Here is a 10965-nt window from a genome sequence, read left to right on the forward strand (position 1 = left end):
AGCTACGACACAGAAACGATTTTCCCCTTGACCTAATCTTGATTGAGTCTCTGCTCGAGGCAGGATATTTATCAGCGACAAGGCTCCAAGTACAGCCCGGCAATATCGTCTAAAGATCGTTAGCTCGAAAGCGGGCTGTTGCTTAAAATACGCCTAATTTAGGCACCAGCTCCAAGTTGGGTGACCTGATGACCAAATTTCACGAGTAGTTAAGCCTATGTGAATCTAATCTAAACCATCCAACGGGCGTAGCTAAGGGCAAATTCTTTTATAAAAATCGGAGTCACTCCTCTCTTTAACCATTTCTTCGGAAGAGAAGCTTCACTGCCGCTCGACAAGCTTTGTTTCATTATTATAAATCCCAAAATGAAGTACACCCGCAGTCAGAAGTAACTGGAAGGCGACTTTGTCAAAAAAATTTAACTTCTTTAAATCTAAAGCATAATCGTCCATATTTGTTGGTGCGCAGTTCAATTCGCACAATCACAATTAGGCTGCACATATGTATTCGAAGATGCATGATTTGGGTTGGGAATTATTAAACTTTTTCGTTAATATTGCCTTCCATGTACTTTTAACAGCACCTGTACAGCTACATCACTACTGCACGTCTGAACTGGCCCACCCATTTCTGAGCGAATAAAAGGCGATAACATATTCAGACCATTTAACGCCGACAGGCCGGGTCTCGCTTATTACGCGGCTGCGTACACAGCTCATTCGGCGTAGTAGTAGCCGTAAGCGTAGCAGTAGTTGGCACCGCGTGTAAGAAAGAATCGGGGGCTCCGTGAAAAAAATTGTGTTAGTAATTAGTGGTTCTATCGAATGACTATTGATTGGTTGATTGATTAGTGATTGGTTGATTATTGATTGATAGCCATGACCAGATAATTAAATGATTCTAATTATTGTATTCATTAAGAGAAATGAAAGAATTTTGAATTGAAGAAATTAATTTTGAAGAAATGAATTTTTAAAAAGTGGGTTCAAATATGTCAAAATGCTCAGAATGAAAAACCCATTGCTTGATGAAGATTTAGTGTGTAGTTGATCAATTAATCAATAAAACAATTAAAAAAATGAAAAATGTGTTCAAGGGTGTTTCCAACGGCAAGGCGATGGCGTTCCGTGGACTCCCTGGCAGCGCTGCAAGACGCTCTCGAATTCCACTCCTAAAGGCGAAGCTTAAGCGTCCTCCAAATTTTTTTATGCGCGGCATTTGGTTTCAAGTTACTTCTTCTGCAGCAACTGTGATCCGACGATTTGCAGCGTTCTTTCAACTTGTTCTTGATAATATTTTTCCTGAATAAATTATGCGTTCAAATAGTTTTGCTCCCGTTTTTTATTAGAATATATGGGAGAAGTTTACTATTCGATAAGACTTTGTCCGCCCAGTTTTCCAACGATTGCATATATATGTTCCTGATTCCGTTAAAAAGTTTTGCACTGCTGTCTGTATTTCACGTAAAAAACGTGATAACTAAAGCTTGTAGGCTCAGCATTGCTTCTCACATCGAGATCCGTCTATTTGAAAACTGTCCTCCGTAACCTGCCTTCCGACAAGCTTTAATTTTCTTTCCATTGATTTTTCTTCACGATGTTGGCTGGAAGTCGTAGAACATTTCTACAATGTTTATAACTATGTTGGTATATCTGTTTTATTTTTAGGCGTCGAGGAAGGCATGTTTGAGAAGGAAGACAAGCCGCATAGCGTGCAAATTTGATGGCAGCTGGGTTAATGGGATAATGCCCATATATGCAGAATTTGTCACTCACTACTTAGCTTTCGTAGTTCCCTAGGAGTCCTCAGACCGCTCCTGGTGCAATGGTTCAGCGATGCGCCACTGGCCTGCAGTGGCAGGTGCTGCTACCAGTGGGGCTTGTGCGCCCTAGGTTGCTCTTCCCTAGACACCTCTCGCGGTCAGTCATTAACTGTCGCCTGCAACGGCGTTCAGTTTGCTCACAAACCGGTTGGCAGGTTATGATGCTGCACAAGGTCGCGTGATATAGGTGGCCCATATAGATTACCGGAGCGGCAGCTGCTGCAGCCGCTCCGGTTTCGAAGCTTCAAAGGGTCGACGCTGTCGCCGCCGACGCCAGTCTAGAGGGGTACCACCGCTCTCGCGTTGACACAAGCACATGACGCCGGTGGTGGGGTCCGAAGCCACGACCTCCGAATTTCGCTTTCGATGCTGAACCAACTTTTAAGAGTGCCGGCACGGTACTGGCGCATCCCAGTAAAGCCTCGTCGTCCACCTCTCATTTCTGGATAGCTGTTTGCACATTTCCTAAACCTGAATCTCCTGTCTCCCTTCATACAGACAAGGTAAGTAATGGTTCATTTCCAGTGCCTCAAAGAAAAAAACAGAATTAGTATGGGTCGCAAGTTCCGTATTTACTTGTTCATCCTGGATATTAAGGCGGAAGCCTTTAATGCCTCATCGTTGTAAGCAGGAGCTGTCGACAAGAAATGTCACGCTTTTCAGTTGGTCGAAACGGTCGTAACGTCACAGTGCGCGAATTTCAAACTGGGCCAATTGTACTTTGGCTACTAACCATGCAAGCAATTAAAGGGATCGTATAGTGATGCTCCAAGTAAGTTTGAGTTTAGTTAATTGCTTACTTAACCAATAAGTCCAATTAACCTTTCTAGTCAGGCCAGATAAATAAATAAAACCGAGTAATAAATTGGCCGAGCTTGGGAATCGAACCCCGGTCTCCGGAGTGCGAGTCGAGCACACTACCACTCCGCTATGCCAGCTCGATGGTTTGGAATGAACAAAGGTGCGTCTAGTGAATACGGTGTCTTCGTTCACTCCCATCTTCCTCCCTTCCCGTTACGGCGAGGTTCAGGTGTGCACCGAGATATGCGATACAGATACATTTCCTTTCCTCAAAAAACAATTTACTGACGAGCAAGGCGTATTTGTCCGCGTTTCAGATTGGTCCAAATTGTCGTGATGTCACCACGCGCGAATTTTGACGGGTGTCCACCGAAATATGTGAGACAGTTACTGCGCAACTTTCTTTCGTCAAATACAATTTTCGACTAGTGCTACTGATATATGCGAGACAGTTAATGCGTAATTTCCTTTCATCAAATACAATTTTCGTTTTCTTCATTACAGCCCTTCTTTCTTCTTTCACTCCACTTCCTCCCTTCCTGTACAGTGAGGCTCAGGTGTCCACCGAGACGACATAGAATTACTGCGCCATTTACTTTCCTTAAAAAGCGTTGCGTTCAAAGGGCAAGGCATCGCGCCGAACGGGTGGTGGCGTTAAATGGACTCCGTGGCAGCGCTACAACACGCTGTCGCGTTCCACTCCTAAAGGCGAAGCTTAAGCGTCATTAATTGGCAGTTAATTAATGCACCAACAAAATGTGAAGTGAACAATAGTGTAGCCTGTCGTGTTTTAGGTTTCCTGCGACGTAACGCTAAACTTTTCCCTTTAAAGACTAAAGAACTGCTGTATAATACAAACGTTAGAAGCATACTTGAGTATGCTTGCACTGTCTGGGATCCGAAAACCTTGCTTGACGTTCAAAAGCTAGAAAGAGTTCAGAATTTGGCCGTTCGTTTTGTTTTCAATAACTATGGGCGTTATTTTAGTGTAACGAGCGCGAAAAAATCTTTGGGTTGGGACTCACTTCAAAAACGTAGGAAAGTACTGCGTTTAAAATTATTTCATAATATATTTCATTCTAGAACTGGAATAGACAGAACCAAATATATAGCCAACCCTGATTACGTGTCTTTACGTAGAGATAATTCACTTAAAGTTAAAGAATACAGGTGCCGGACTGACCTTTTTAAAATGTCTTTTTTCCCCAAAACGGTTTCGGAATGGAACAAGCTGCCTGAGGAAGTAGTGTCCATATTATCAAATGATTCATTTTCTTCCATGCTGTGACATTTTTTTGTGTATAATAATTCCGTGTTCTTTCTATCTCATTGTTATCTTTTTTTTGTAACCACCTGCACGCGGTGGCATTTGTGTACTTTTTCTTCTACCCCCCCACTGTAATGCCAGCCAATGGCGCTGTGGGTATGATGATAAATAAATAAATAAATAAATAAATAAAGCAGAATGCAGCGCTCAGGCTTTCGCCTTTCAGCACTTTAGCCGCTAAAGTTCCTCGTAATTTTTTTTCTTCCATCGTATTCCAAAACTTGAATCCTATGTCGATGTGTACGAAACATTGTCTGATTCACTCAGCGTTGATGAGCTGTGGCGCACACTGACAGCCAAACTTTTTGATTTGCGTGAGCAGCATGTGCCGTCATGGGTGATGACGAAACGTCGCAGCAAAAGCAAGCCATGGTTCACAAAAGCGCTGCGCAGAGTCGTTGAAAAGAGGCAACAACTATATGCGCGCTTCAAAAGAAATCCGTCGGAAGATAACATGGATCAGTTAAAAAAGATTACAAAGGATATGAATGCTTCGGTCAAAGAGGCTAAATTTACCTACTTTCAGTCTTTCGACATGCGCATCCGGGATCGCCCTAAAGAATTTTGGCAGTACATAAAAAAAAACAGAAAGGATGAATTGTCTATCCCGCCACTCGATCACAACGGAAGTATCGTTCATGATAATCTGGAGAAAGCCAAGTGCTTTAACACGTTTTTCAGCTCAGTTTTTTCTGATGAGGACAGCAATAGCCCTGCCGATTTTCGCCTTGCCTTGAACTGTACGGAACCCATGGAGAACATTGAATTTGATCAGCGAGGAATTGTGTCGCTCTTAGAACGCTTAAAAGATAACAGTGCCACCGGTCCGGACGGCTTACCCACGATCCTGCTCTCTTCTTGCGCTTTTGCGTTGTCAAGGTACCTTCAAATTCTTTTCACAAAGTCATTACAGGAAGGCTCCTTGCCTGATGAATGGAGGCTTGCTAATGTTGTACCTATACATAAATCGGGACCTAGGAATGTTGTTTCAAATTATCGACCAGTGTCCTTGACCAGTGTATTATGCAAAGTTTTAGAGCATGTGTTTTATACTAGTATTATGAATCATCTTAGTATACATTCATTATTAAATACTAATCAACATGGCTTTCGCAGTGGTTACTCGTGTGTCACCCAGCTTACCGAATTTGTACATGACCTGTCAAGTGCTTTAGATAAGGGATATTCTGTTGACTGTATTTTTCTAGATTTTAAGAAGGCCTTTGACGTTGTATCACATTCCTTATTAATACAAAAATTATACTGGTACAACATAAATGAGAACGTTATTAGGTGGATAAAAGAATATTTGAGCGTTAGGCGTCAATGTGTTGTTGTCAACGGGAAACAATCGCATGAGGTGGCTGTAACATCAGGGGTGCCTCAGGGATCCGTCTTGGGCCCATTACTGTTCATAATTTACATGAATGACATCTTTTCAGGTATTTCTTCATACATGCGTCTTTTTGCGGACGATTGTGTATTGTATAGAATTATTAACGATCAAAGTGACTGCGATGCATTACAACAGGATTTGTGTAAAGTGGCCCAGTGGTGTGAGAACTGGAGAATGCATATTAACTTACAAAAATCTGTACATATGTGTTTCACTAAAAAGAAGGTTCCCCATATTTTCACTTATAACATAAATAATAGCAGACTGCTTTCAGTGTTGGAATTTAAATATCTTGGTGTATATTTAACAAGTTCAATGTCTTGGCATCGTCACGTGCATTTCGTTACTGCCAAAGCCTGTCGTGTTTTAGGTTTCCTGCGACGTAACGCTAAACTTTTCCCTTTAAAGACTAAAGAACTGCTGTATAATACAAACGTTAGAAGCATACTTGAGTATGCTTGCACTGTCTGGGATCCGAAAACCTTGCTTGACGTTCAAAAGCTAGAAAGAGTTCAGAATTTGGCCGTTCGTTTTGTTTTCAATAACTATGGGCGTTATTTTAGTGTAACGAGCGCGAAAAAATCTTTGGGTTGGGACTCACTTCAAAAACGTAGGAAAGTACTGCGTTTAAAATTATTTCATAATATATTTCATTCTAGAACTGGAATAGACAGAACCAAATATATAGCCAACCCTGATTACGTGTCTTTACGTAGAGATAATTCACTTAAAGTTAAAGAATACAGGTGCCGGACTGACCTTTTTAAAATGTCTTTTTTCCCCAAAACGGTTTCGGAATGGAACAAGCTGCCTGAGGAAGTAGTGTCCATATTATCAAATGATTCATTTTCTTCCATGCTGTGACATTTTTTTGTGTATAATAATTCCGTGTTCTTTCTATCTCATTGTTATCTTTTTTTTGTAACCACCTGCACGCGGTGGCATTTGTGTACTTTTTCTTCTACCCCCCCACTGTAATGCCAGCCAATGGCGCTGTGGGTATGATGATAAATAAATAAATAAATAAATAAATAAAGCAGAATGCAGCGCTCAGGCTTTCGCCTTTCAGCACTTTAGCCGCTAAAGTTCCTCGTAATTTTTTTTCTTCCATCGTATTCCAAAACCCTTGCACACTGAATTGAAAACTTTAGGCAGTTCAAACATGAGCTAACAACTAAAAAAAACATTTTTTTTGCGAAATAAGTGTTTTGCGGAATGTTTTTAACAATTTTATATTTTTCTATAAGCCTAAACATCAATACCTGGTGAACAAGTATATAACCGCGCTACTCAGAAATGGATCTCAGTGTGCGCACATTCGATGGGCATCGAAAAACTTCAGCGTCCAATCTTACTCTCTTACTTTTTTTAGTAGTTGAAAATGTCGGTATCGACGTGCTACCATCATGCCTTGTCACTGGTATTTTTCTTCAGAGTTCCTTCAGTGCAAACCATGAAATTTCAATCACAGTTAAAAAGCATGTCTGCGGGATAGAAAGAACCGCTAATGTGGCATTGTGTTTAGTTGGCTTATGCATATCCGCTGCGACTCGAAGACGGCGGAAAAGTCATGACCATCTGTCTATTACTGCCCATTTGGCGCCCTTCTCCTTCCTGCTTTTCGCCACCGAAGCACCGACTGGAGAAAGTCATGATAAGTAGAAAGCAGGGTCGCAGTATTCAGGAAACACCCGTGAAAACGTTTATTTTGAACTGCAGCAGACCTCAGGACATACTCGATACCGAGGACTCAAATAACAAAAGTGCATAAGAAACCATGTCTTGCCTTCTGGGCTTATCAGGTTTCAGACAAATGAAAGGACGGCTGCGAATCATGCCGAAAGGCGCAATATGAGACCGGCCGTCAACTCTCGATCCACTCATCTTGCTTGCTTTCAATGTAACTAAACCTCTTTGTTTATAAAAAATGATGTCTAACGTTTTTTGTGGCATCCGAATGGATCGTATTGTAGCGACTGGAAGAGAAAGACGAGAAGCGATCGCCGCGTGCTGACGACGACGTTGTTGCTGGCGGACTTGCCTGTTTTTGGGCTCCTGCTTTCACCTGTTCTCGCCGCCGGCCTGTATGTCAAATCGTGACTGTATGCACTCGCTCTCCAGTTTTGACTTCTCGGTGCAAGCACTGTTTGGGGCTCGCTTTGATACCTTATACCAGACAGCGACTGGTGTTCGCTTTTTCCTGACTGTGTCATCTTGAGAGCCATCAGCTATTGTTTTCTATATTTCTCTCTCTTGTCGACCCGCCGAAAATCACTGCACTTTGATCTTAGCCAAAAGGCCGAGGGGATGTTTCGCCTACGCTTGATCTCGGAGCTACGAACGATCCCGTTGTTGATCCAACGTTTCTCTGGGTAAAGTCTCCAGACCCAGGGCAGAAAGTGCCGGGGCGCGAGGCCCTTCTCCCCTGCCCGGGACGCACGCGATCGCGAGGACGCGCTTGAGCGGAGCAGTGCGTGAGCCGGTGCTACAGTTGCAGCAGAGGAATGCAAGCGCGCCGAGTGATGCCTCCCCCCGTGGGAGTCCGCTCGGTCGAACACAATGGGGCTCAGTCAGGAGGAACTCCCCGCCAACACCCAAGAAAAATCAATGTGGTAGAGAAGACGGAAGGCGCTGAGCATGGAGAGGGGACAAAAAAAAATACACAGACTGTTTACGGCGTTCGAATCGGAGCGAAAGCACGAATTTGCGCTACGTAGGAGACGACGGTGAGCAGGCAGTGCCGGGAGACGCAGCAGATGGAAGTTGATGAAGACGATTTTTATTTGTTTATTTTTTCTCATTTCCTGCCCTCCTTATAGTAGGCTCCCCCGGTGTTGCTCTCCCGTGTGCTTTTCTTTTGCATTTACTATGTACAGGTGAATAGCAACCATTGCCTCCCGATTCTTGGCCGATCCCCCAGTGTGGTTATGTGCCATTCTGTCAAATTCTGTCATTCTGTGCCATTCTGCCATTCTGTCGAAACAACAACAACAACATGTGGCATGTTGGCTGCGGCGATAGCCTAGTCCTCAAATACATTCTTCTTTAAACTGCACACATCTACGCTGCCTGTAAAAGCATGACGTCATGCTAAGGAGATGCTTGAGCAATAGACGGTGAATTGGCGCCTGTGCAGTACACCAGAGACAAATGGCTATTGTTTTATTCTGTGCATTGATGCTGTGGTCTTCTGGGACATATTACAGCGAATAATTAGAAGGACATTGACATCACACCCTACAACACTACAGCATCGGTTTTTCCCTTTGGAGAAAACTGTATTGTGCCATATGATACATTTATGTTGCTAAGACTATTTAGTCTCTGGAAGAGACGCATGATGGACCACCATGACAAATCATCACGGTCGTCGAAATCTTTGTTTCGTGAACAATGCGCTTTGGTGCAGGGAGTATATGCTGCCCTGCAAGATCCGCCTAGCTGGTTTCCCTATCTGGATGCATGTGTGTGCCTTTCATAATTTTGATGTTTTGAAAGGTGGTGTCATGCAGGGGTATGGTGGCCTGGCGCTTTGTGGCGTAAGCATGCTTAGAGCTTTCTTTTCGGCACTATTTTAGTTCAATAAAAAAAATGCGGCGCTAGGCTAGTGGTCTCACTGAGCGGCCCTTAAAGGAGATCTGCTCGCGCTGCCACAGGTTCGACTCACAGTCATAGATATTGATTCAATTTCTTTGCCTTAATATACCAGCGGAGCAATTATCTCTTGCATGGAGTGTGGCTTAATAAGCGTGTTTTGATAGATCACTGAAATTTAAGGGAAAATAAGTCAGCATGTGCCTGCATTTTATCGCTTTCTTTTGCGGTTCTGTTCATGCCAAGCATGTCTTACTGCTGGAGTACTTACATTTCGGCTATAGTCAGCAAGTTCAGTTTCTAATTTTTTTCTTGTGACATTTCCTTACAATATGGCACAGCTGTTCGCCGTTATACATTGTCGTCGAGCGTTGCACACACTGGTGTGTTCATGTATGTGTATTTGCATGTTTACGTGTCTCTATGCGCTCTGTGTGCTTGTTCTGCGGCGATGGGGTATTATGGTATTCCCTGATGTCTTAATACATTGCTTTACTTGGAATGCATTGCTTCTACGTTGCTGCAATGCTTGATGACGTCACGTGCAAGCACTGCGGGGCACAGGGTTTGGTGTACAAAAGGTGGTAATGCAAATAATCCAACTGATTCAGGTTAAAATAGCAGTCTTTTCTTCTGTAATTGTTTTCAGTCAGTTCCTCTTCATTTGTTTTTATTGCTCTCCTACAGATAAAGATCTAGCCCCGTAGCACTTAAGAAGGACAATCAGGCTTAAAGAAAGCTGGTAAGGGCTTGGTTGTTAATGGGGAAAGAGCGTTCATGAGTGGCAGAGGAGTTTAAATGGAAGCTCATGATAACAACGGTTCTACCATATATTGAACACAACGAGCGATTGCGTGGCCAGCTGGAATATACCAACCTAGCGTGACCTGTCGATTGCTAGTAAGCAACGGCGCATGAGTCAACGGGAATAGTTTCGTTTGTAATTGAGAGAAAACTAAATTGTGCGGTGAGATGGTGTGCGAAGAAGTAAATACTGATGGCCAACTTTTTCTATGTGGTGGATAGTACGGCTTAAAATGTGGTTCCAGCGGACGCGCTACTTGTTCCGACAGCCATAGGAAATGAGCGGGGCGTAGCAGATATGCAAAATTGCAGCAGTGATTCTTTATTAGGAGCCATAGAGCACGCGGTAGCAGACTGCACTAGCTTGAAGCGTTTATCCAGATTCTGTGTCTTTGCGTGTTGTCATAGTCTAAAACGCTGCAGGACTCCTTATTGTAGTTATTTAATTACTGCAGAAATTGCAGCTTCCTCCCACTTGTTACCGACGCGGGGCTTGGAATTCGCCCCACTTTACATCCGTACCCGCTGTGTACCAGTTCAACAGAGGCTAATGGCGTCTCTCATAGCCTTAGTCGCTTTGGGACGTTAAACCCCATAAACCAACCAATCAACAGAGGCTACTGTTTGAGTTAGGTTGGTTGGTTGGTTTATGGGGTTTAACGTCCCAAAGCGACTAAGGCTATGAGAGACGGCGTAGTGGAGGGCTCCGGAAATTTCGACCACCTGGGGATCTTTAACGTGCACTGACATCGCACAGTACACGGGCCTCTCGAATTTCTCCTCCAAAGAAATTCATCTGCCGCGGCCGGGATCGAACCCACGTCTTTCGGGTCAGCAGCCGAGCACCATAACCACGGAGCCACCGCGGCGGCTGTTTGAGTTAGGATCCGATCCGGAATCACTTCTCACGCTTTTACAAGCCATGTGCGCCGAAAAAAAAGCTCACAAACCAGTCCGCATGGCGGATGGGAACTGGCAGAAAAGATGCTATTTACTTTGCGGATCAACGGCGCAATTGTTTGGCAAAAAATCAGTCGAAAAACAGAAATGAGAAAGATCGACGAAACTTAACGAAAACAAGCTGCGTGAAAAGTTTTGAGCGTTTTCAGTTTGCAGGGAATCAATCTGTGAAAATATCCTAGGGCGTTGGTGTGTTTTATTTTTGATGAAATCCTGCAGAGTGGCCTTCCAGGCAGATGAGCTGGATGGGAAAAATACGC

The 10965-nt window shown here is 43.5% G+C and overlaps 1 non-coding gene across 1 annotated transcript; it reads left to right on the top strand.

The window, feature by feature from the left end:
- Nucleotides 1-7654: 7654 nt before the first annotated feature.
- On the top strand, nt 7655-7929 carry LOC149371316 (RNase MRP). Its single transcript, XR_016287756.1, has one exon.
- The last annotated feature ends 3036 nt before the right edge of the window (nt 7930-10965 follow it).

This window comes from Amblyomma mixtum, chromosome 1 (genome assembly GCF_055824585.1).
Source record: "Amblyomma mixtum isolate Tamu chromosome 1, ASM5582458v1, whole genome shotgun sequence".
Classification (NCBI taxonomy): Eukaryota; Metazoa; Arthropoda; class Arachnida; order Ixodida; family Ixodidae; genus Amblyomma; species Amblyomma mixtum.